The sequence below is a fragment of the Symphodus melops genome (genome assembly GCF_947650265.1).
Source record: "Symphodus melops genome assembly, chromosome: 3".
NCBI lineage: Eukaryota > Metazoa > Chordata > Actinopteri > Labriformes > Labridae > Symphodus > Symphodus melops.
Genome location: NC_136693.1, coordinates 29770785 through 29797743, shown reverse-complemented (window position 1 = coordinate 29797743; position 26959 = coordinate 29770785). Strand labels below are relative to the sequence as shown.

General features: G+C 44.2%; 1 protein-coding gene and 1 long non-coding RNA gene across 2 annotated transcripts in view; one reads left to right on the top strand and one right to left on the bottom strand.

The window, feature by feature from the left end:
• Window positions 1–26959, top strand: part of mtss1lb (MTSS I-BAR domain containing 2b) — a 223060-nt gene that overhangs the window by 94241 nt on the left and 101860 nt on the right. The window lies entirely within an intron of this gene.
• Window positions 4300–6725, bottom strand: LOC306821412. Its single transcript, XR_013778794.1, has 3 exons — window positions 6649–6725; window positions 4628–4820; window positions 4300–4560 (listed from the first exon to the last, which is right to left on the bottom strand). It is a non-coding gene; the product is annotated as an uncharacterized lncRNA (long non-coding RNA).

The window sequence follows — 26959 nt, the reverse complement described above, 5'->3', positions numbered from 1 at the left end:
AACACACTTTAATGCATCCAGGTTTTTACAGATGTGTGGATTTAAAAAAGAGAGATGCAGTGATGATGATGATGATGATGATGATGATGATGATGATGCTCCTTTATTCCTAAAGGTGCACAGAGCTGAGGCTGAAGGCTCCTGTAGAGACTTAGAAACTTGTGTCTGCAGCACAAATGTTCCTGGTGAGAGTTTCAGTAAAAGTTGAATATTAAACAAGATTAGAGACTCGTTAATTATTATTATTATATTCATTATTATTATTATTATCATTATTATTATTTTCACCTAAAGTCCAAACGATGACTGACTGGAAACATTAAATGACGTCAGCCGTCTGTTTCCCACGACTAATCAGACCTTCACTGTTTGTTTTTTTGAACCAGGTGTTAAATGTTTATTTATGCTGTTAATGTGGTGCAGACAGTGTGTGACATGCCGTGCTTCTGCAGCCAGCTTCAAGCAGACCCTCAATGAAGTGCAGGATTTACATAAAACCTGTCTGACTTATCGTACAAGTAGTAAAGTAATAGTTGCAGGAGCGGTTTGTCAGGGTGTGAACGTGAATAAATCAAGTTTTTGTGGATTTAATGAGGCAGCATGGGGATGAGGAGTGGGGACAGAACAGCTGTTTGGTGGGGGGGGGGGGTGTTTACTTCAAAATAAATCGTAGCAGAGTAAATAAAGATTACACACTGTTGTTCAAATTCACAAACGAGCGACTCGCTCCGATGAGGGCACGGCTCGCTGAAACAGCGACATGAAACCAACACCTGGCTTTAAAACTCTCAGTAACGTCACTTCCGGCCATTTTTTGAAAAAAAAAAAAAAAAAAAAAAAAGGTTCAGGGGCTCAAAAACGAGCTCAACAACCACATACATTAATCATGTCTGTTTCACAATCCTTCAAAGCTCAAATGTAGTGCAGTGAAAATGCCCTTTAAATGTAAAACACAAAGAGGACGAGACGAGGAAGTGACAGCTCCTGTTCCTTCATAAATCATGTCCGGAGAACAAAAACCAGAGGAAATGAGTCTAAAAATAAGCATGGATGACACATCAGCTCACCAAGATTTAAAGACACAATGCGTAACCTCACTGTCTCCGTCTCTCCTCTAAAAACCCACTCTTAAACACTTAAAATAAACAGGCCAGTGATTTACAGTCTGAGTAACTTTCGTTCAGGGAGTGACGCACGTGTGTTTTAAAAAGTGGAGACCGTCGATCTGCTGAGTAATAACAGAGACAGATCTCACGTCTGAACTCCATCTCCAGGTGAAGCTCCAGCCATGTTCTGAGGAGGAGGGGGCATCTGCTCGGCTTGTCGTATCCATTCTCTTTCTGTGTGGTATCATTACAATTATTTCACTTTTCCACATCTAGTCGGAGTCTTGTCGATCTGGAATCGTAGGTATCAGACATGTTGGATTTTTACGATTCCAGCAGCAGGTGAGAGCAAGCAGACGTGGAAGCGTCGCCAACCAGATGTTGCCTGTACTCTGACAACTCTCCCTCAATTCACGCCGCAAGTTGTACGAAGCCGCTGTCACCACCCGGCTCTTCAGGCCCGACAGAACACGGAGACCGGCTGGGTGAGGACCGCTCTACCACCCGAGCTACATTTAGTACAGAGTTTACAGATCCAGACGTACCAGGACCACTCAGGTCTCTGGAGACAGCACTAACACATGCATCATTATAACCACCACTGAAGCAGATTGTCTCAGGGGACCCAGCCCCCCCAATCTACAGCTAAAACACAACTTTATAACATCATCATTCGAAGCTCCACAGCTTCACTCAGCGTCAATAATGAAGTCTTCTACAGAGCAAGTCTGCAGGCATGGCGCCCGTCATCTGCAGCCGGTTTGTATATATGTGCAGGTGTGATTTTAGGCCGTTGTAGGTCGGTTGCTTGTATCTCACTGCCGAAAAAACCGAAGTCTATTTAATTGATTGACATTTATTATTATTTTTTTTTTAAAGATTTTATTTTTGGCCTTTTGCCTTTATTATAGAGGAAAGTGGATAGAGGCGAAATCAGGGAGAGAGTGGGGAGAGACATGCGGGGAAAGGAGCCACAGGCCGGACACGAACCCGGGCCGCCCGCGTGAGGACGGTAGCCTCAATACATGCAGACACTGCCGCTGCCCCACCAGCACTGATTGACATTTATGAGGAAACCAGAAGTTCATTGTTAATTATTGCTCAACCTTTTTTTTATGTAATTTCTCATTTCTGTGGACACAAAGTAATTAATCGCAGGTGCAAATACTTTTCCACATCCTGACAAGGTAAATCTGCCTCAGGTCTGTTCAGGTCTGTTCTCCTCCCGCTGCCTTCTGACCTTCCTCTGCTCAGGTTTAGCCTCGTCATCCCTCTTCATTAAAATCTCTCAACTTTGCCATCTGTCTCCGTCTCATTGTATCTGCGTTTGTGTCCGCTTTCTGAAAAATACCTGCTGAACCAAAATTCAATCCAACAGGGGGAAATACAAAAAAGGCTTCTCCACAGACAGCAGCCTTAATGGAGCGCGATGCACAGCACAAACAGCAGATAAGTGAAGGTGAAGGAGGGAAGACAAACTATTCCTGAGGAAAACTCCACACTTCTTCTCCGTGCTGCTTGTCAACAGGCAAGGAAGGCAACTCTTTTTATAATAACAAGGTTTTATATTACTATTACTCTTCTTAAATCAACATCAAATAACAGCAAAGCATCTCCACAAACATGATACAAGACTGTGTTAAAGCGATGTTCACCTTCTGCACACACTACATAGAAACAAAGAAAGAAAATAAATACAAAGGCAGGAACTAATTATGAGTCAAATCAAATCCACATTTCTCCTCCAGCATCTGCTAGTTTTCAGGAACGGTGAAATGTGCCTTTAGTAAAGGACGGTCCGGTGTTTCCTAAAGGAAGCATTGAGCCACCGTAAGGAAAAGAAAGGAGAGTGAAAGGAGACAATATGGACAAATCCGAATGCTCCCTTATTCAGTAAGTCAGATGATTTCCTGTTGATGGATGCTGCCTCATGAAGCAGACTATTGCTAGATACTGAATGGATTACTTCACCCCGGGGACACTTCTAGTTTCTTTTCCCCCCATGGAGCTGCAGCACACAACCATGACAGATGTGTGACAGAGCTCAGTGAAGAGTGGAGGGAAAAAAACAACAACAGGATTTTAACACCAGAGCGAAATGTGACAGAAGTTTGCATGTAGTGAGAGGAATGATATCAGCTGTAGATTGATGTTAGAGGAGAGGTTGTTGAAATCCTTTTGGTTCTTTCAAAGATGTAAGATAAGAACTGTCTAAGATACCGAATTTACCCACTGGCCACCTGTGGTTCATCAAATCAAAGATCCTATATTCAACCTTCATGTTGTTAGTCTGTTAAACCTACAGAGCCAGTGTTGCCAACTTGGCGACTTTCCGTTTCCTCTTGGTGACTTCTTTTTGTCAAAAGCTACCGGCGACAAATCCAGTGACATTCAGTGCGGTTTTCATCAGCTGAAAAAACAAATAAAACCAAGAATCAGAAACAGAAACTTATTTAGGTTTTGTCTCTCCCACAACTTTACAGCATCCATTACAATTGCATGCTTTTTAGCCAATTATGCAAATTAGTGTATGGCGTCATTAAGTGACTTTCCAGACAGCCAATAACACTATATAGAGCAGCTTTGCATGATGTGGAGCTTGGGAAGACTAAATATCAGTGCAAAGAATCCTGAGTGACGTCATCTATCTGTCCCTGCAGGGGGCGCTGGAGGGACATATGATGGCGGTCTCCATGCTGCCTAACTTTTAGTCGACCTAATCAGACACATTTCGTTTTTGAACCAGACTGTAAACAAGTTAAATTCTACTTTCTTGAACTGGTGTTTATCCTTCTGCAGGCGGCCTCTAGTGGCAACTCGACAAATTGCAGGATTTTCTACTTCCACATAAGCTTGGTATAAAACCCTCATTTCAGCCTCTGCCTGAAACGGTTCATTTCAGCTGGCGTCCCTCCCCATGTGCACACTCTCTTCTGATTGGCCATGATGGGAACACAGGATTCTCAGAGTAAGCAGTTTAGTGCCCACTGTAGACTTGTCCTCGATTTACTCCAACATAAGGATGAAACAAGCAACTTTGCCTGTTCTTAGTTCACATACAGCATGAATTTTAAAAAAGGCAATCAACATGATTTTTCAAAGACATGTTTGTAAAACTTGTAAAAGAACACTTCAAACCGCAGCGGACTCTGTTGCTTCCTCCACTTTGTTTTTTTTATTTTTTCCTCATGTCTTTTCTGGGGAGACCACCGCCTGATTGTCTCCCGCTGTGAGGCAGCTCAGGAGTGCATGTGTGTCTCATGAGCTGAGGGTCTAACTGACCCTATACGTGGAGTCTGTTGCTGCTAATCTCCTTTCCAAAGACATGTAATTAATTTGGTCAAGTCTGAGAACGAAGCGACTGTGTAACCAGCTGTAAGATGTGAGCGACCGTCCAGAAGCCCAGATGATGATACCTGACTCACTCAGCCCAGGATCAGCAGCCAAGACTCCCCTGCAAGGGAAAAGGTTACATGACTCATAAGTCACAAACATGTCTCATTATAAAAGGACCCACCAACCTCCTTATAATGAATGCCACAGGAGGTATTACAGCAGTGTGCAAACACAACATCAGGTGGTTTGTGAACGACATCAGCACAATCCAGAGAGCAGAGAAAAACTGCTTCACCAATCCTCTTTCTGAATATCGAGGGAAGCTGCATGCTTCTGTCTCTGCAGAGTTTGGGATAATTCCAGCTTGTGAAGGGCTTACTGCAGGGGTGAAATGTGATCTCGATCAAAAATTGAAGGCACAACAGTTTGTGGAAAGTTAAAAAGCCTATTTGTGACCCATTTTACCTCTACTTAAAAGTCCAAGATTTTTAAACTGAAAAAGGTACGTTATCTTAGTTGTGGGATTGAACCTGCAGCTCTTATCTGATCTGATTCTGATCACGTCAGAACCTGTCTTTAAATTCCAGTTACTAACTGATGGGTTGAATAATATAACTGTCCCTAAAGCTGAATCTATCAACAGACTGGATAATACCAATGTAGCGTATCACGATCGTGGTTCTACTCTGACAGACACACTGACACTCTGTGCAGGCTGAAAGGTAGACGACTTTATTGTTCAAGGTGGAGCCTTTATATACTGTTCAACAGATGTCACAAATTCCTTCCCACTTTAGATACTTCTGTACATGGTATGAAGAAACACATCTCCTTGACTCGAATGTCAAACCTCTATTTGAGGAACACTTCAACATTGTACTGTCAACTGAGGCCGAACATTATACTTTTAGAATACCTCTAATGACATTCTTCTCTTCAAATATGGTCATAGCTTCTCCAAATAGATCGTAGTCTGCTCACAGCAAAGTCACCTCTACAAAGTGTAACCACACTGAACGTATTCACAGAAATTCGTACTATCACTAACCACTTTCCTTTTTCTGGGAGCTGCTGAGCTCTCGGAGGTTCCTCGGGACTGTTCCTTCCTATCCTAACCCTCTTTTAACCATGTGCTGTAAGACAGGAGTGGGTGGAGTCGGCAGGGCCTCGGACGTGGACACACTTAAATTTGTCGACACAACACATACAGTGTGTGTCGCCAGTGAGAAACCTGGATTTTCTCCCCATTGCAACCATTTCTGACTCACTAATTACAACTTGTATATATGATGTGGTTAAGGTTATATGAGAAGTTGACTGGCTTCCTCCTTGATGGATGAAACGTGTTTTTGCTAACAGCCAGCCAATCATTCTTCTTCTGCTGTAGGCTTTTTTATTCACGCTGCTGCTTCACTGGCTGCAGCTGAAACACCTTCTGAGCACATAATAAAGCGCTCTGACAGCAGGGGCCCCTCTTTTTGATTGACCCCTCAAACCATCAAACAGACTGATAAAACTCGTAGACAGTCAGACGTACAGGTATGGATACAGAGATATAAAGAGATAACCGCAGCTGCAACATGACAGCCAATGGAGAGGCCTTCCTCAGATGATTTTTGTGGACTAAAACTTTTATGCTATTATTAAATCAGTAAACATTTTCCAATTGCTATAATTGCAGATCAGTTCAGACATTTATGGATCATTTGACATATTTGTGGATCTGTGTACAGTACACATGGCCGCGGGACGTGGGGGTGCTGCAGGGGGAGATTTTATAAACATTTATTAAAAATATTTTTTGCACAATAAATTCCTTCTGAATGTTCTGGGAAAAGATTTTGACACACGTGGGCTATTACATGTATTTTTGATTTTGATTTAATTATTTTTTAGGCATAATCAACACAAGTTCACGGAAGTCACGTTGAAGTCACGTTGCCAACGTCAGGCTGCAGACGCCGAGTGAAGTGAAAAGGTTCCCCGCTCGCTCCGTGCCCGTTCTACGAGTGTCACAGTTCACGATGTAGCATCATGTTGGAGTAAGCTCCAGTAACAAACAAGAGCCACGTCTTCAGAGACAGAAACACTGATTGAGTTGCGTCTGTGCCTGCCCGTCTCTGTGGCCTCACCTGAGCGCACCTTCTCAGCCTTACGTCTTTTAAAGACACGCAGCACCATGATGACCCAGAAAATACTCACAAACCTTTAATTGATGCATGTCCACAGAGACATCCTGAACTCCCTGCACATCCGTCCCCTCATTAGAGACTTTATTTCCACGACCCCAGAGCGCACCTGGACATGTGGACACCTGTAAGCAGGGCACCGTGTCTGCAGCTCAAAGTCAGATCACCTTCGCGCACCTTCATATCTCTGCTGTGTAACGTCACACTGTAGTGTTTTTACAATGTGCTGGGGATGGAGAGCGTTACTTTCATCGTGTGTTCTGTGTGTAATGGATTTGGAGAACTGTTTAATAACGTGTAAACAGTCTGAGATTGTTTCCTTGTGGTTTGCGTGAAAAGGTTGGAGATGGAGAAAAAAAGTGTTTTGTGCGTGTGTTTGTGTAGTGGATGTGGAGAGCTATTCAATAATGTGCTTAGATTGTCTGAGGTTATTTCTTTGTGCTGTGTGTGAAAGGATGTTGGAGCTAATAGAGTGGTGTGTGACAGGTGCAGAGACTCAGGTTGATGTCAGCTGATCAAACCTGCTGCATTGTTAAAGTGTTATTGTGAAGTTTAAGTAAGAGCGCATATATTCCTCTGAGAACTGAACTGTGTGTGTGTGTGTGTGTGTGTGTGTGTGTGTGTGTGGCCCTGGATGTGTTCACTGAAGAGTGTAAGACAATGACGTGGTGAATCTTAATCTATTTATTTATTTTAAACATTTAAATATATATATTTTATAAATGTATTCTCACAGGTTTTTTTGTCCAAAAAAGAACAAAAGATTTTCACAGCCACCCCCTGTTCAAAATAACTTCCAGCGGCCCTGACAGTACAGTAATTGACAGTTTTCAATTAGTTTTGCCAAAACAATCGCTCCGAGGAAGCAGTGAGTGAAGTCAGCAAACAACGGGGACCCGTAGTGCAGGGATGAACACAAACTGACTCCTCACAGCCCAGGAGACGAGCAGAATCAGCTCAGGTGTACTGAGCTGCTTGATGAGGTGGGCGTGGCCAGCGAGCAGAGAGGAGCTGAACAAAGAGGCTGAGCTGTGACACTGGGTTCGTTCCTGGAGCATGACCACACATGGGTTTTATTTTGAAATTGACCAGAGGCTCCGTGCATTTCCTTGTCTGACTTCCTGTCTGGGTCATTATAGTCTGTCCAGCTTCAAAATAAAACAGGAAACACTGAAAACCAACTTTGGGAATAGCAACAGAAAAATACAGCAGATGCTGAGAAGTGTGAGGATACAAAATGACTAAATGAAACAGGAAGTAACAAGTAAGCAACGACATGGAACAAACGAACGAAACAAGAGGAAGTGATGACAGGTCTGTGCACCACAATGCAGCTAACGACGTCTCCTTCAAACTCAATCCTCCATCACAATCATTCACTCCCTGATTACACCATCATACACCAGTGACGTGCTCACTGTGAAATTTATATTCCACATTTATACCCACTCTGCCACTTTGTACTTTCAGACTAAAAACCGTGATCAACAGAGACGCTCCTTATCTCGGCGTGAGTGTGGGCGTCTCTGCCTACTTCCTCTCTCTCTCTCTCTCTCTCTCTCTCTCTCTCTCTCTCTGTGTGTCCACTCCACTGTCATTTGGACTTCTTTGTGAGATTAGTACAGCATCATAATACTTTGTGGCTCAGACTAATTGGTCCGATTATGGCCTAAACGGAGTCCCAGAAGGCCGACTCCTGAGCTACCAGTACCATCTGCTTGTGAAACACCCTCTGAGTGTGTGTCAGATTGAGTCCGCCCGGGGGAGAGCAGCACTCACACATGAGGCTGAAAACCTTCATCTTCAAACGTCAGAATATTTACAGTCACTTATGTGCAGTGTTTTAAATATTGAGTGTGTGGTAGTGCTATGACTTATTTTTAAAATTAGCATATGACACGTTGGAATCATCAAACTGTGGATCGACACATTTGACTTTTTTTTTTTAAATGTCCCAATTTGGAGGCTTGAAAATACGGTGACCTTATGTCTGCTGGTTGCCTTCAGTTACAATCTCGAAGTTTTCACTCAGAAAAAATATCCTTTCACAGAGGAGGCGACTGTTTGGGGCCCCCAGACAGGTAGGAGGTTCAACACACTTTAAAGCACACCAGCCATGTGTGCAAATTGTGCAACAACAGTTGGGAAACCTCCGGAGAGGGGGCCCCATCTTCCAGCACTAAGCCTCCTTGTCTTGCTAAGCATTGCATGCATTGGAGGAGTTATGAGTCTCCAGGAGAGAAAACAGAAACAGGAAGCTGAGGAAGCGTCGGGACATGATGCTAAATACAGGTTGAAGGGCCCCTACAAATATGCCTGGGGCCCCAAAAGACTCTAGAATGACCCCTGTTCGTTCATTCTCAGCTGTGGGATTAAAAAAACAACCTCATGCAGCCTCTGTGCAGACATGCTGCAGACATGGAGTGAGTCTGCATGGCATGTCCTCTGTAGTGAAGTCATGAGGCAGATAGAGCGAGAGTATTAAATATTAATTCCAGGAATTTACGGATATGTTTGCTTGAATGTTTTTGCCTCAATATTCTGTGAAAATCTTCAATCGACTCCAGGAATGCTGTCCAAGGTTATTACAGTTTTTGCTCCGCTGCTTTTAATTTGTCTGTCGTCTCCAATGATCCCGTTAAAAACACACGCGTCCCGATGGAGGAGATGTTTCTGCAGCGTGCGCGCACAGAAAACAATCTGAAAGTCTTAAGCTCTCTGTTTCTCTCTCACTCATGCAAGTCCTCTTTCTTGCACACAATTTCCGAGAATCTTTTTATTGTTGTCACATAAGCAGTCCTCTATTTGTTCAAGGATGCCCTTAAATATGAAAGAATACAACTCCCGAGACGTGGCGCAATAACTGTTTTAATATCCTCTGCTCCATCAAAGCTGCTGCGTTTTATGAGCTCTGTTCCACTTCCACATTTTCTTGACCCAGCTCGGTTTAAAAAACCCACAGACTTAAATTATGAAGCCCATTTTAAGAAAAAGAGCTCTCTGGGATATAAAAGCAGAGTGTGCCCTTGTATGAGGCTGGCTTGTAGTGTGTGTGTGTGTGTGTGTGTGTGTGTGTGTGTGCAGCCTCTCCTTGCAGAGCACATATAAGAACATCTTGGAGCTTCTGTGTCACGCTCTGATTTCTCAGTAAAGATCTTGCCCCTTCTATTCACAGAAATTCAGCAGTATCACTAAATACACGTCTTCCATAAATGTAGAATAATTCACAGAAATACGGCTCAATAATAACATTTCAGAACGATGTCGAGAACAGGATGTTAACTTAAGTACTATTTTTTTTAATCTCGCAGGCACAGACTTGTCCTTAAACAGAAAAAGCTCTGTGTCGGGAAGAGGGGAGGGGGTGTATGTGGAAGTCTGAGCCAGCCTGTGAGCTGTGACTCGACCGAACGAAGCCCGAGTGACGTCATCCGTCTGATCTCTGGAGGCTCATCAGCAGCAGCCGCCGTGCTGGAAACGCTGTCTCAGGCAAACTCTGAGTCAAGCTAACGACAGGCTGAGAGCTGGAGCTGAGGCGGGTTTTAAAGACACAGCGCCCACCTGTCAATCAGCTCAGGTACCTCTTGATGACGTGTATCACTGTGTTGTTTTAAAAAGTTCAGTGTGCCAGTGATGACGATAATCAGACCTGTTTGTTGTTTGTACCAGGCTGTAAACATGTTGGGGTTTTTTTTGCCTGTTGTGTGCATGCCGTTGCCTCAAGTGGACACTCAAGGGACTGCACTTTCCAACACCGCAGGTTGCTGCTTGCTCAAAACAGAAGGGACAAACTGTGAGCATAAATCCTCAGAGGGAACGATAAGATGGGAGCAGCAGATCAATCTGTAGGACTGAGGTCAGCGACCTCAGCGCACCGGGCTCCTGTGCATATTTCCTGATAACGACTGTGGGTGGACTTCACCATCACAGCACCCCTGGGTGGGGCTTTCCAGGACACAGTCGGTGCAAACGTCAGGCCTACAGCATTCTCAATGAGGCGAGACCAGCAGGTGAATCTGACCGTCAGGAAAACAAGAGTCTGAACAAAACACTGAAACGCTCAGAGTCTGAGGTGATGTTGTGAACGATCGTTTGTTTCCAGTCAGCAATGGAATAAGAACATAATCTACATATTTATAAGCCTGTTTGATATCATTAATTTGATCTTTGATATATGCATTGGTGTGTGTGTGTGTGTGTGTGTTTCTGATTGATGTGCATTATGCTTCATCTCAGCATAAACTGCGAGTGGAGATTAAAGGAAAATGGGAATTCAGCAGAATGCGCTTAAGCAAGATAAGTGAACGCAGAAATGCGCACACACACACACACACACACACACACACACACACACACACACACACACACACACACACACGCAGTCGGAATCTGTCTCTCAGTTGTTTCATCCGGCTGATTTGTTGATGTGTGTTTGTTTAAAAATCGGAGACACTGCAGATATGGGATAACCCTTGGCTTTTCTCCGTCTTGCTTCCCAAATTTCAATGAGCCTCATCAGCATGAAATATTTATGCATCTGTTTGCCGAAGAACACCGGGACAAAAAAGAGTGATGATAAATCATTGAGTAAAACGCCGTCATTAAATCAAAATTAATTAATCAACAAGCAGTTTATGATTATTTGTCCCTCCTGTCGCTGGTTAGAAAATATGCTGTCTCTCTCCGCTGTGTCATCTTTCTGAAATCTGCATGCAGCTGAACACATCATCTGTAATCATGGTATGAAATCCTGACTCGGGGCAGCTGCATGAGTCTTATCTCGACACAAACACAACTTGTGTTTTATATCAGAGTCCCTGCACAGTGGGCGGGTGAGAGAGGGAGCACGATGCATTCACATTTAGCCAGCAGCCAGCATGTTGACATCACACTTCCGTCATCACACGCTCTGTATTTATGATGTATTTATGATGTGGTTGCTTGAACTAATGGGCAAACATCAGCTTCACGAAGGATTGTGCATCATAGCAACATAGAAATACAGGAATATTTATACGACCCATGTGAATAACTTGAAAATGCTTTTTTTTTTCTTAATCTTTTTCTGCAATTATGGAGAAAAATGCATCAAATGTCAAACAGTGTTGCATATCTGAACTAAAAGTCCTTCATCTCTTTGGTTTAAAGTAAAAATTTAAAAAAGCTTCAGAAGCTGGAAATGTCCTGAAATTCCTCACTTTTTCACGTCCATTTTTTCCATGACCCCCCCGCCCCCTCCCCTTATTGTGATGAAATATGAAAAGTCTTTAAGGCCACATCCCTTACGTGAACCAAATCAACACTCACTATTGTGTCCTACTTGACCTTGAACAGTTGAGCTGCCACCTGTGCACATTTTTAAAGACACATCAGAAAGCGCTGTGTTAGAATGACCTCAGTAAAACCAGATTATTTCTACTTTTAGTGTTTAATATGAAACGTCTCTACAGCATGACCTTCAGCTACTGTTACACAGGTTTCACAGCCGATTCAACAGCAGTCTTAAAAAGGCGAAGGAGGGAGTTACGTCATGCAATCGTTGATATGAGGCCAGTTGATAATCACCCAATCACAGCCCCAGAAGATGACAGCAGAAATGTGTAGTGAGCGTGCATGAGAGAAATATTCCTCCTGACTGAACTATCGCTGAAACGTCATCAGTGTGGTGAATGTGGATTCCTGTACTGGGTTCACCTTCTGTGAAGTGCTTGAACCTGCAGCCAGAGCTCCCGTCTCCTCAGAGCGGTGTGTGATGAATTAACAGCTGGAACGATTTCAGGCATTTCCTACTGGGAATACAACAGCGTGGGATGCTGCTGCTGCTTTATTGTATGAATTAAGAAGTCTCACTGCTTACAAGACGACAATAACAGAATGATGAAAACACTTTTTTTTTAAATCTCCTCCAGAAAAAGATCTGTGCTGAAATGTTTCTCAAAAAGAAAGCATGACGCAACCGAAGAATTATTTGAAAAAAAGGAAGTCTTAATTTCCTCTTAATGAGGCTCTCTTAAATCTTGGGCATTTTAAAAAAGAAGTGTACATTTTTTCAGCTTCTCAAACATCGTTCGAAAGTGAGTTTAGTTGCTCAAAACTCTGAAAGTGGACACAGCAGTGGAGCTGAGGCTGAGCGGGAGATTTCTGCGGCGACATTGGCTGAATCCAAATGTCCCCATTCCACACATCTTGCAGACTCTTGGGCTTTGCATGTGCATTCCAAGGAAGTCAGCAAGGAACCCACGATTCACTCTGTCCACCTGGGGCCCTCGAGGCCGGCTTTCTGCAGACTTCCTGGGAGACCGGTTGCTTCCCCTGAATCCGCTAATTTGTCCACCCACAATTCATTGCAATAAATAAATCATGTTGGAAAGGATTTATTTGGAACCACATCATGATCCAGAAAAAAAAACAGTCTCAGCTGCACAGGGGATCAAAAGCTTGGTGTTATTGTGGTCTTTCGACCTTTAGCATATCACCGACGAGGCTGTTTGCCTCCATTGAAAATAACACTATTTCTAAAGTCCTCCACAGCTCAGTGCACAAGAGAACAACATAAAGATTCAGATTCAGCCAGAGTGGAAAAAAAATCTCCAAACGACCCCGAACACTCAGAGGTGAAAAATGTCACGACAATGAGCAGCTAACACTCACTCAACTAGCAAAAAGCACAAGAACTGAGCCTGCCAGTAGATTACTCGCAAACTACTGTATATCTACCAAACTGTTCATAACCTCAAAACTGTTTTTGCAAAAGTACAAAACTCACTTGACTCTGCCAGTTCCCTCGTTGTGCATGAAGTTGGGGTGAGAGGAGTTCAATCAGTTAATTCTGTGACATGTCCAATAAGATGATATCAAGGTTAAAACTGTCATCAGAGCATTACACAACGATGCTTTGTCCACCATTTGTGCGTCATGTTCTGCTTACTGAGATGGGTCTCATCTAGCTTTCCCTCTGCATGGTTGGTAGGTCAAACAATTAATTAATCTACTCGTCTTCTTTTTTCAAGTCTGCACAGTGTGTAAATTCTGCCACCAGGGGGCTTTCAATCAAAACAAACAAATGATGACGTTAAGGCAGGTGGGGAATCATGGGAGCGATTCTCTCTGCTACGACTTCTAAATGAATTCATTTTAAAAGATGTGGTCGTTTCTGGTTCTTAATGTGGAGTCGGTCCAAGGATGGGGGCGGGGGGGGGCATTTGGGCCCTGCTTATGATTTAAGAACATAATTGCATCATGATTGATCATGCACTGCCGTTTGCACCCCTGTAGGTTTAGGGTCCGAGACGCAGCTCTATCCTACATCGATCCTTTAGGTTAGCAAAGCAGACCTGATTCCAACGAGGCCCATTAAGGACTGCACTAATGCAAAGTGATGGATGGGAGCATACAGGCCTAATTGGTAAACCCAGTTTATTGTTAATGGCTCTGGTTTCCTGCAGTGGACTAGTGTTATGTCTGACTTGCGGAAAATGTCGTCACACGTGTGAAACTCTGAACACCCTGCAGTCAACAAAAGAGTCATGTATTACACGCTTCCCCACTGTAAACACTCGTTTTTCTAATCAGTAACAAGCCCTTATACGTTTGTGCGTACCTGATAGTGAAGTGAATGAAAAGCAGGTAGTACACTCTCCTCCCACAGGCCTGCAGTGCTCGCACCAGAGGCAATTAATTACAGAGCCTTTACCACAAATAACAGTTATCGTCTAATGAAACAGGGATTCAGACGCATACCTGCAGAGTAAAGTGTGTGTGTGTGTGCGTGTGTGTAGGTGTGTATGAGAATGTGTCAGATTCATCTTAATGCAGGTAGACTGGAGGTCTGATGGGAGAATCTGTAAAAACAAAGAGTCATGAATAATGCAGGATCTGTGCAAACACACACACACACACACACACACAGCTCGCTAACGTGCAGGTTCAACAATTGCACAAAAAAAAAAAAAATCATCAAGCGTCCCCTGTGTGTGTGTGTGTGTATGTGAGTGTGTTGTGTATGTGTGGGTGCATTGCTAGGTCCACATTCTCCGCACAGGGCAGGGGGTGTTTAGTGAGTTGCTATGGAAATAAAAAAGCTCCACTTTAGAGGGTGGGTGGCAGGTGGAGGTGGAGAGGAGTCTCTCCACTGAATATTAATGACAGTCACACAGTGCAGAGCGATGTGTCTTTTTTGTCTGCAGCTTTGTCAAATATCAGTGGGATATCACAACAGCAGGCTGGCTGCAGGCTGCTGGTGACAGTGCGATTGTGGAGGAGAAGAATTTTCTCCTGTCACTTGCTCCTGGATTCATATGTTACCGTGAAGGAATTGTTTTTTTATCTCACCGTCTCTGACTCTGCAGCGCGAGTTTGGGGAAACATCTGAGTTAGTGAACGTCGTTAGAAGCAGCTGGAGGGCTGACGTTAAGACTCGCTGTTTCATCGATGTGTCTGAGGACTTTACGTGAAACACTATTACAAGAACCTGTTTTAGTCAGGGTCGCAGCTTGGGATCAATGAAGTACATCCATCGATCATTCAGCTGAAACCATAAAAGCTAATAGTTTTGTTTACTCTGACCCCCTAATTCCCCCTCCATCGGGCAGCGTGCATCCTGCCCCGCTGGATCCGAATGTGAGCGGAGCGTCGCCATGGTCACGAGCGAATGAAGAGGATGTACTTTTGAAAAAGTGATGGAAAAAATGTTTTATTTTGTCATCAACCGGACGCTCTGTGCATTTCCTTGTCTGACTCTACAGGTCCCAGACGCTTCTATCCAAAGCGACGAGTTACCCAGGTTGTCATAGTCTGTCCGGTTTGATGGCTGCCTGCAGCGAGCGCTGCTGACAAATAGAAAAGCGTATTTAGAAGGGAGCAGAGGCTGGTGGCAGAGACTCATCGTGGAAACAGAATCATTGACCGCTGCGAAGTGCGCGGCTCTGAGAAATCGCGGCGATCTTCACTTAATTCGTGTTTCATTAAATCACTTTAAAACCAAAATCGACTGTTGATGTTTTTACCTGCTGCGGACGAGAGCGAGCTTAAAACGATTAAAACAGAGACGTTTTCCCTTCTCCTCCTTTTTGGACTCTGCTGCTTTGAGATGCACGTTGGGTCATTCTTGAACAAGCTGTGGCCACATTCGACTTTCAGAAAAACTCTGAAGCTTTGTGAGATCCCATCATCAGCCATGGTAAGGACACATTCTCCTTCTGGAAGTGGAGTGCTGTGCAGTCTTCTTGTGATCATATACACGAGAATATTTTCGTGCAAACTATTCTGAACTCTTCAGAAAAGACTTGCCAAACTTTTTTTTTTTTTTTTTTTTTACTTTCCGTGCCAAGCTTCAAATCTGACAGCTGCTCAGTGCACTCTCATAGTCTTCTACTGTTGGCCACTGAGCAGCTCCACTGGAGCGGTCAGGGGAGTTCAGCAGTTAGCTTAAAGCACAAAAAGAAGTTATCGTAGGTTTCATTTCCCTGTCTGTCCTGCAGTTTTACTTTAAGTCCTTCCAGACAAATAAAACTGTTTCTGCTGTGAAGTATTGTAGTAATTGGGCAGGTATGTCACTCCGACAAATCCTCCAGTGTTCCTCTGTGTGCACTCTATCTGCCTTTAAGACCTCCAGCGAAATCCCAAACACACACACACACACACACACACACAGTGGCATTCAATGACCCTATCCATCTCCTCTGTGTTGTTCCCTTGTGTCTGAGCCTCACAGATCCTTCCAGAAGTCTGGACATCAACACTGGCATCATGGTGTGGATGTACAGACTCGGTGCCAGTCTGCAGTGCCACCACGCTCACGTGCCAACAAGGATCTGTTATCATGCAAAGAGCAGCCATGAACATGACACTGCCCTGAAGAGCTGCTGAGACTGAAACACATTCATTTATATTCCCCTAAACATCCACATGAGAGTTAAATGTTACTCAGACGATAAAAAAAACAAACCCTCAGCCGTCGTGTCAGTTTGATGTTCTTCAACCTATAAGAGCGGAAATAAACAATGACCAAATCCTCTCCGTTCTCTGCGTCACTTTTGTTATATAATAAAACAGAAATAGAAACTCTGAAGAAGAGCACAAACAAAAGAAATAATGAATGAAAGTACAAACATGTCCCTCTTAATTGAAACGGGGGTTTGGAGTCTCCAGCCGGTGAGTCAAGCAGCGAACGCTGAGAATAAAGATAAGGCTTCCTCTTTATTTATCTGCAAAACAAATTAGACGTCATTTTCTCTTCGTGTTTCCCCCCGATACAGTCTGACACCCCCCCCCCCCCCCCCCCAACACACACACACACACACACACACACACACACACTTCTCCCTCTGTCATTAAAACGCAGGTGCACGTCTCTATTTGTTTCCATTCACACAACAGGCGTCTGAATATTGGTTTGATTTTCTCCTGACTTGTTTGGCTTGCATAACGTGGACAGCTGCAGACACATTTTGGAGCCATTATCAATCTGAGGAATGTCTCCCGTACTGACTTGCTTTCCAAACTCTTGAAATGAGCCTTCTGCTTAAAGCTGTGTTGTTTTGTTTTTGAAGGGAGGATGTATGAGGGGAGGCCAAGACAACAACAAAAAGGCACTAACCCTAACCCCGGGTCCCGAGCCGCTCTCACAGCCCCTCAGTCGAGTTCAGCTCCCAGTGGTGTGCGAGTCATGAAGCACTCGGTCTTAATTTAACAAACTGTTACCAGCCAATTAGAAACATAGTAGGCCAGGTGTTGTTGACACTCGAGCGGAGGCAAAAATAGACTAAATGTATTTTCCCGTTCTGTGCAGACGTTGCTGCAGGTGTGATTCGAGCTCTCTTGGTTTCGCCGCATCTTAATAAGAAATCTCCTGTTTTAATGACGGGATGGCAAGTAAATATGTTGTGTTGCACGAGGTCACCAACGACATTCGCCTCGTCCGTGCAGCGGACTGTATCAGTGCGATGCAGGCAGGTACAAGTGTGTCTGTCATTGAAATGATCCCAGACCAAGAGAAACCCAGATTTGTTTTTATATTCCACCATGATTACATTTGACTACATGAACACGTCTCAGGAATGAATCCTATTCTGATTTTTTAGTGAAACAGAGACTGCATGGCTGGATTAGTCCAGAAAGACTTCATCTCTCCAGTCCACATATTGAAGTATTAAAGTGAATGCATTCTTTCATGTTTGAACACGACTCTGATCATAATGATGCATTTGTGCAGGAAAACTGATCAGAATGCAGGAAGTGAAACGTTTGGTTCTGTGGGAGATACCAGAACTTCTGCCACTTATTACACAGCAAATTAATAACCTCTCTGTACCCTGTTTTTGGTGGAGTTACAGAGAAGTTCATCCTGCTGATCAGATTTCACCTTCGATCAAAGGAAGTCATTTATTTGCTAAAATGTAAACTAAACTTCTAAACAGGAAGTAAACCAAAACAACGTGTCCAGGAAGGAGATTCCTGCGGCGGCCCTACGACACTGCAGTGATGTCACTGTGCTTGTTTATTAGGGCAAAGACCTCGGTTACAGCCCACACACACACACACACACACCTACACACACACACACACACACACACGATCAGTTCTGGGGCAAATTCTGAGATCTTAATTACGAACACAGTTGTAGGAGTTTGCTGTAACGGATGCTGGTCATTTAATGAGACGCAGCACGGAGACGAGGCGACGGCCATTTGTGCATGTCATTTGGGTGATGAAAAAATGACGGCGTTGGTGTATTCTCTGTGGAGAAAATGATCAGCACTTTACTTTTCCGTCAGCAAGCCACTTGTCTTGCTAACGAGGCCACGCTGACAGGCCTCCCCTGCTGACTGATACATTTACACATGACAGGTACCTCATACAGCCACTCTTTAAAAAAATAAAGACCCTTTAAACTGCTTCAATATGTCAACTGCTCGATACTGGAGATTGGCCCCTTGCCTTCAGACGGCCGTGATAATAAAAGTCTTTGTCTGAAGGAATATTTCTCTGCTGCAGGTTTTTGATTTTGTTCATTTACAGAAAGTGTTTCGCAGCTTCTCCTGAACATATCTCCAGTATTATTGAAGTTTCTGCAAGTGTGAGAGGAACATTTCTCAGTGGATCCTCAGTTTCTCGTTGGGGTGTTTCACTAAAATCAATATTTTATAACAAGTGTCTAAATGTTTACATATTTAAAGCTACAGACACAGAAACAGCCTGTTCTGAGCAGGGCTGAAATAGAGGGGTTTATAGACATGATCAAAAACAGGATCAGAGTGGATTTACAACAACACACTTCACACACATGATGAAGAGGAGCTCTGAGTCTTATTTCACCTGAAGAGGAGGAGGAGGAGAATATGTGACCTTTAATACTTGGATGAGTTCGTCCTTTGCTGCTCCTTTATGTAGAAATAATAATTCTACTACGAAATGTAAAAAAAAAAAATTAAAGAATGATCCACATACGTGACTCGTTCTTTCATAAGAGGTGAAAATGCAAGATATATTGGGGTTGCAATCAAATCCATATTAAGCCTTTGCTCTTTAAATTGTGTGTGTGTGTGTGTGTGTGTGTGTGTGTGTGTGTGTGTGTGTGAACTCTTCTCTCACGCACATATCCCCCTCTAAACCCAAAGACGGCGTCACATTGTCTCTGCATAAGCACCTTATACCGACACACACACACACACACACGTTGGGCTGTGTGTGTAACTGATGGAGGAAGACGCTGCACTTTTTGATCTGCTGCTATCGAACGCAGGTTATCAACAAACTAAGTTCTGTGGCCATGTCTTTGATATATCTGAGTTATCTAACCCCTGCCCTTGATTCCCTGAAACCAGCTGCCTCTCTCCCAATGAGCATTGATTCAGCTAAATTATTTATCTTTTTCCTCCCTCGCTCTCTCTCATGCACACACACACACACACACACACACACACGGCTATAAAGTTAAAAGATATATATATAGTCTACTTAGCACAAACAAGGACTTTCTTGAGGGTTCTCTCTGCAGATAAGCCCTTTTAGGTGCAATGCATTAAGACTTTTAAAGAGCTGTCCTGATGCATGTGGGATTCAAGAATCGTATGATAATTCATATTTTTTGCTTTTCAAAATGATTCCTCTGCCTTTGTAAACAGAAATCTGCAGGAGAAAATCAAAGGCAGCCAACACACTGGGAGGAATTCTGCTGTGATGGTTGTGGACAACCAAGAAAAATACATTTTTTCCGGATGTAGGTTTTCATTTGGCAACCGAACATTATCTCCCTCTGAGTTTCAGTGAATTCAGAGCTGACAAAATCTGTCCCTCTGCAGCTGCTTTAAGTTCAAACCAGGACTGGAAACCTGGAGTGCAGCATCTTCTCTCTGATGCATTAACCAGCAGGGAGTACCTGCAGTTGTTGCTGGGCTGAAACATCAACGCAATGAACACACAGACAAATGGAGACTTGAGAGGGAATATCTTATTTAAGCAAAGGGGTCCTCTGGGTTTCTAAAGGATGATGCCACTTGCAGCAGCTTACAGGCAGCTGTTACTCTGACCTCAGCTATCGTACTGAGCAAACTGAAGGGCAACGTCGGTCCTTTTTCTCCAGATCCACTTTTTCAGATTTTGGTTGAAATTGTTTTTAGGTCCTGACAGAAATTAACAACTCATGTTCTCTGAAAAAAGGAACAAAGTAAATCCATCATCTGTATCAGTTTGTAAGAGTGTAAAAACTTCGACCAATGTCTGCCATCTAATGAACCAATCACACGCCTCCCTGCCTCCCTGCTCGCTCTCTACCTATAGCCCACATTCAAAGCTCGTCACTGATGATGGAGTTTTTACTTTGAGTTTGTCGTTGATTTGTTTGTTGTTTTTAAAAATATCTCTTGGGATAAAGTTTAGAGTTTACTTACCGCTGAATGAGACGTAGTTTCTACACGATACAAGAGATGAGCTGTGGTCCGCTTCTAGAGCAGACCTGGGCAAACTACGGCCCGTTGTGCATCCCTGTCTGGCCCACGCGATGCCAATCATAAATCAATGTATACTGTATATTTAAGCCGTGCATGCAATACAACGCTGACGCTTTTATTTTGAAAGGCGCTACGTTGGTATTACTTCCGTATGGACGGACGCAGTGCGCGTGCGATTGAAGGTAAACTACGTTGCTAGCAAAGCTGCAAACCCAATGAGGGGTTTTTACAAAACGTTACACAGCCAGAGATGCAGCCGTCAGGACGAGTCGCCGGAGAGTTTATTAAGGAGTGTTAATTTGACTCTTTTGCACTGACGGAGAAAAAGGAGCACGTGACAACGTGCCGCTCTCCTGACGCTCTGTGAGGAGGCGGGTTGAGGACATCGCTGCAAACTTGGAGCCTCAGCTGAAGGACTATGACTATAATAATTTTCAGAAGATGCTTGTCCTCTTTGTGCACAAACATTCTCAGTGATGAAGTTCAACAAATCCAAACACAGACCCTCCATCAGTGATGAGCACCTCTCAGCTGTCATTCACAGAGCCAGATTTAAATGTCCTTAGATAGAATCAGTTTCATTGGCCAGGTATGTTTAACAAAAAGGGAATTTATTTTTGGTAGCCTGTGCTCTCTGTGTACAATTTAACATTAAATAATAACAATGAACTAATAATAAACAGGTAATAATGACTAATGTGTACAAGACTAAGAGACTGGATGAAGATATACTGGATTATTCTCACTGAAGTGAATGAATGAGATGAAAATTATTGTTTGGACTTGTTATAAAGTTTTTCTTTGCTTGTGAAGACAAAGTTAAAAATAAATGTCATGACATTTCACTTTTTTTTTTGTTTCTTACATCTATAGTAGCATTTTCTTATTTGACTATTTCTACAAATATTTACAGACTGTTTTTATTCTTCCGATTGCCAGCACCAGTGATTCAAAATATATCATTTAGTATTTTACATTAAGAGAACGTTGAGCAGAGTTTAAGTTATCGTTGGTGCGGCCCTTTGACAAAATGTGAGTTTCTCATGTGGCCCGTTGTAAAAAATAATTGCCCACCCCTGTTTTAGAGCGATGGCGCTCGTGCATGTAAGTGAAGGGGCGTGGCTTTAGAGGGAGCAAATAAAGGAGGGGGCGGGGCTTTAGAGGGAGCAGAGAGGGGAGGGGCGTGGCTTTAGAGGGAGCAGAGACGGGAGGGGGCGTGGCTTTAGAGGGAGCAGAGAGGGGAGGGGCGTGGCTTTACAGGGAGCAGAGGGGGGAGGGACGTGGCTTTAGAAGGAGCAGAGGGGGGAGGGACGTGGCTTTAGAGGGAGCAGAGAGGGGAGGGGGCGTGGCTTTAGAGGGAGCAGAGAGGGGAGGGGGCGTGGCTTTAGAGGGAGCAGAGAGGGGAGGGGGCATGGCTTTAGAGGGAGCAGAAAGGGGAGGGGGCGTGGCTTTAGAGGGAGCAGAGAGGGGAGGGGGCGTGGCTTTAGAAGGAGCAGAGGGGGGAGGGACGTGGCTTTAGAGGGAGCAGAGAGGGGGCGTGGCTTTAGAGGGAGCAGAGAGGGGGCGTGGCTTTAGAGGGAGCAGAAAGGGGAGGGGGCGTGGCTTTACAGGGAGCAGAGGGGGGAGGGACGTGGCTTTAGAAGGAGCAGAGGGGGGAGGGACGTGGCTTTAGAGGGAGCAGAGAGGGGAGGGGGCGTGGCTTTAGAGGGAGCAGAGAGGGGAGGGGGCGTGGCTTTAGAGGGAGCAGAGAGGGGGGAGGGGGCGTGGCTTTACAGGGAACAGAGAGGGGAGGGGCGTGGCTTTAGAGGGAGCAGAGAGGGGAGGGGCGTGGCTTTACAGGGAGCAGAGGGGGGAGGGACGTGGCTTTAGAAGGAGCAGAGGGGGGAGGGACGTGGCTTTAGAGGGAGCAGAGAGGGGAGGGGGCGTGGCTTTAGAGGGAGCAGAGAGGGGGAGGGGGCGTGGCTTTACAGGGAGCAGAGAGGGGAGGGGCGTGGCTTTAGAGGGAGCAGAGAGGGGAGGGGGCAGGTGTAGATGGAGCACTGAGGGAATGCTACTTTCAAAAATCATGCTGGTTTTTATAAATGACCAACCCTGCAGTAGCTTTCATGAAAGGATTGATTTACATTTGATGCAGTTTCTCTTTACATTTCATCGTCATGTTGTCTTCTCCATTATAACAAATAGTTTTGTTTTTTTTAGCACTTGGATGGATGGTGCAGCACTGATTCTTGCTTCCTTTCCAAAGCATCAGAGGACATTTTCAGTGTACTGTAAGTATCAGCTAGAAAGCCTTTCAGGCAGGGTGGAGCGCAGAGAAGAAGGGGCACAGGTGACCAAAAGAATAGCCAGGGAAAAAGCTTCTTGTGATTGTAGAGAACACTGCGCCCTTCTTATATCAAAGAACTTTTGAAGGCGTTCAGCACCAGCAGGACGCTGAGCTCTTCTGATCACGGGCTGCTGGTTGTTTTCTCACAGTGCGTGCCACGTGTCTCCTGGAGAGCTGTGAACTCTCAGGACATTTTTTAAAAAGCATTTGAAGACCCATTTTATCAGACTTGTTTGTTCGATGTGTCTGTTATTATATTCCCTGTATTTATTTGAACAAGGCGTGCAGTGCTGAGAAATCAGCTGAAAGAAATAATGACAAACACGGGGATAATTCAAGTCCTCGCTCCTTAACCATCTTAATGCAGACCATGTGACCTTCGAACAGATGCACAGATGGAAGCTGACTTTTTTTTTTTTTAATGTTGTGCGTTATCTTTATATGATCCATCGTCAAACTTTTAATGAAGCACGGCGTTATTTCTGGGAAAGCGCTGAAGTCTGGCTGGTTTTTATTGATAATCACACACTCGATGTTTTCATGCTTCACTATCAGGGGCTAATTGAGAGCTGTGCGGCCATCTGTCTGACAACGTCAACTGCTATTCATGCAGGTGAGCTGAGGAACAATTATAATTTCACACTTCTGTCTATCAGTGTGCAGGTCCGCTTGTGTAAACACGGTTTGCTTGTGCAGCTCGGTCCATCGCCTCTCGACCTTCTCTTCAGATGAAGTGGGCTTAACTCGCTGTCATGAATCATTGCTGCTGCTCGAGGATAAGAGCTTTCGTTCTCCTCCAGATCTGACTGTTAAATCTCCTCCTGTAAAAGGAAAGTGTTCATCAGCGTGTACTTGCTGATGCATGTTCCAGCTTTGTCAATAAAATATATTATGGACCGAAAATAAACTAAAGACATCAGGGGGAAAAGTTGGAGTGATCACTGAAGCACAGTTCGGTTTTCCAAGAACAAAAGCTGGGAATGGTATCAAAATAAAAGATCTGGCCCGTGCACCTCTTTTTGCTACCCTTCTGTTGGGGTGCTAAGGGTGGAGAGGTGGAGAGGTGGAGGTAGACACTGCAGTCTGTTCAGAGGTGGAAGGAATCGCCAGTTCCTGTGACAGCTGTAAACTCGGACAGAAATCCAGAGGAGAGTCTGAAGGCTGACTTCCTCCTCGGAGCATGAAAGTGTTTGAGAAGGTTTTTGGTCGTCATCAAAGTGTTAGCTTTGTGCTCTGCTTGTTTGCTGACTCATCAGTGACTGAAACAGTTGTGGAACAAGTCTCTCATAAAAAAGCTAACAGGACAGTTGCAGGAAAGCCCCGATGGCAAACAAAGTCCGGGTTTCCTCGACCCGACTGTGTTGAACCGAACCGCTTCATATCATCATCAAAGTTCACACTGCAGAAAGTCCTTGTTTGTGTTCAGTACAGTATAAATACACATCCTTTAGCAACTGTAGCTGGAAAAGACAACAAACAAAAAAGCAGGACAAAAACAAGTCTGTGTTGACGTGGTCTCATTGAGGAGTCACAGGGTCCAAAATGGTTCTTTGGACGCCGTAGAGGTGATCCAGGTTGACTGTATGTTTTCATGTCGGAGTTTAAATGTCGAGAGAAAAGTTCGACTCTTCTTCTCTGACGACCTGCTGGTGGAAATTCTGCCGCTAACATTCAGCAGAGCCCGACAAAGTGAAGCACAGCTGGGGAGCGAGCCGGTCCTTGTTACAGCTCAGCACCAGGTGAGCTTCTCGTTTCAGTGTTCTCAGTCTGCAAATCTCCTGAGATACTTTTGGAGCACTCGCTATCAGTCTTGGTCTTCAGACCACTTTTTGAACGTTTCAAGCATTTTGACTCGGTCTTGTCTCTGTCTCTGGGCGGACTCCGGTTCAAGACCGGTCAAGACCAGATCATTGTCAGACTTTTTTTCCTCCAATTCATGACTGTGATTAGAAAGAGAAAAACCTCAAACAACTTACCTGTCGATGATTTATTTTGTGATATTTGCGGTCTTTGTCTCGGAGGACACTCGTCTCTGGTATGTCTTGGTCTCAGTTAGTGTCATCTTGACGACATCACTTTCCTGAGATCCTCTGAAGTTTATCTCGTCTTTTTAATTTCTGTGTTCTCCAAAATCACTGAACTATGACTCATCGCTTGTGAATTTATAAACAAACCAAAAACTTAAAAAATGTAGAGAAAGGTGCAGCCTTGGCGTTTGTGCACAGAGTTTATTTATTGAACTGATCAGAACAGCAAGAGGAAAGTACGACTGGTGTAAACAATGCATTTTATTTTCTTATTAACTCTGATTACGTCAAAACTCTGTCAGCTCAAGACACACACTCGATATATTCATTGTTTTATTTTCATTATTTAAAACAGATTCAGGAAGAATGCCTCACATGCTTCACATTTTCTTTGAAAACTTTCAAATGAGGGTGCCTCAGTTTGTGAGGCGGGGTTTCAAGGTTGTGACCTTCGGGTCGAGAGCGACTGAACTCGAAGTTTGAGCGGGAACAGAGAGAGCAGCAAGAGCTAAAGAGGAAGTAAGAGAGCGAAGAGAAGAAGGCAGAAAGACTGCAGCCAAAGTAATGAGCATTAGAAAAGCAGAGCGAAGATGAAAAGACTATCCTGAATGTTTTATTCATACAGTTTGTTTTTAGCCTGTCGGCTCACATTATCTGCTGCACGCGCACACACACACACACACACACACACACACACACACACACACACACACATCAGCATCCACAAGAGTTTGAACAAGTTTGTTTTTATAGAGAAGAAATGTCCAGCTAAATGATTACTTATTGGTCAATTTAAAATTGGAGGACACAAATTAAAGGGAAAGTAAGTAACTCTGACCCCTAGTGTTCAAAACGTGTACTGCAGTATAAACTCTAATCATCACAGAGAGCTGTCTGGCTCCGCCCCCTCCTCTCACACAGGTCAGCATGTGGTGGACACTGTAGCTTCAGTGTTTAGCCAGCTCTGCATGTGGTGGACACTGTAGCTTCAGTGTTTAGCCAGCTCTGCATGCGGTAGACACTGTAGCTTCAGTGTTTAGCCAGCTCTGCATGCGGTAGACACTGTAGCTTCAGTGTTTAGCCAGCTCTGCATGTGGTGGACACTGTAGCTTCAGTGTTTAGCCAGCTCTGCATGGGTCTGTAAAGCTTTCTGCGTTCTAACCTCTCTCCATGTTTCATCTCCAACATTGATCCTAGTTTGAGCAGCTTTCTGCTGCTGGAGCTTATTAGAAACATGCAGAGGCTTTTTAGCTCGGGTACAATCACTTCTATCTGAAGCAGTTCCACTGCCCGCTTCCATCGCTGCAACACCTGTTGACCTGATAACTGCTCTCATATCTGGCAAACCCAGGGGCGTCCAAAACGGCCTTCAAAGCCCCGCCTACCTTCTCTGGTCCAATCAAATCCAGAGCATTCAGGAGCAGAGCATTTCCTTCATGATCACAGAGGAGGAGAGCGTCATCAGCTCACTCTCTACACATCTCTCATTGATCCTTTAAGTAGTGTGGATCATAATGGAGTATCAAGAAGAACTACAGATGAATGGCTGCTGAGTAAAAGCTGCTCGATAACCTCTTGTTAATGCATTGATATTTACAGGAGGTTAGAAGTGATTTTCATTTCAGACAAGACATAACCCCACATCATGTCTTTCTCAAGACCTGCAGCGTATGAATGGACTCTGCAGCCTCTCCATCAGTGTGTGAATGTGTCGGTGCTTTGATTAGTGAGAAGACTAGAAAAGAAATATACAAACTCAGTTTACCATTGGATTGAATTAATTCACACTGGATTATGATCAATAAATCAAACTTTATTTAAGCGCTCACGCTTCTCCAGGTCTAACCCGGCCTGAGCACGGTAACCTCTTGAACATAACGTCATAAATACAACACATGCACGGCTGTACGGGATCACGATGCGTGCTTATTTTACAAGACAGGCGGACTCTGGAACATTTTCAATAAAAGGGAAGTGCGGTCGAGTCTGCGTCCACACGTTAGAGAACATGCAGGCAGATCACTCC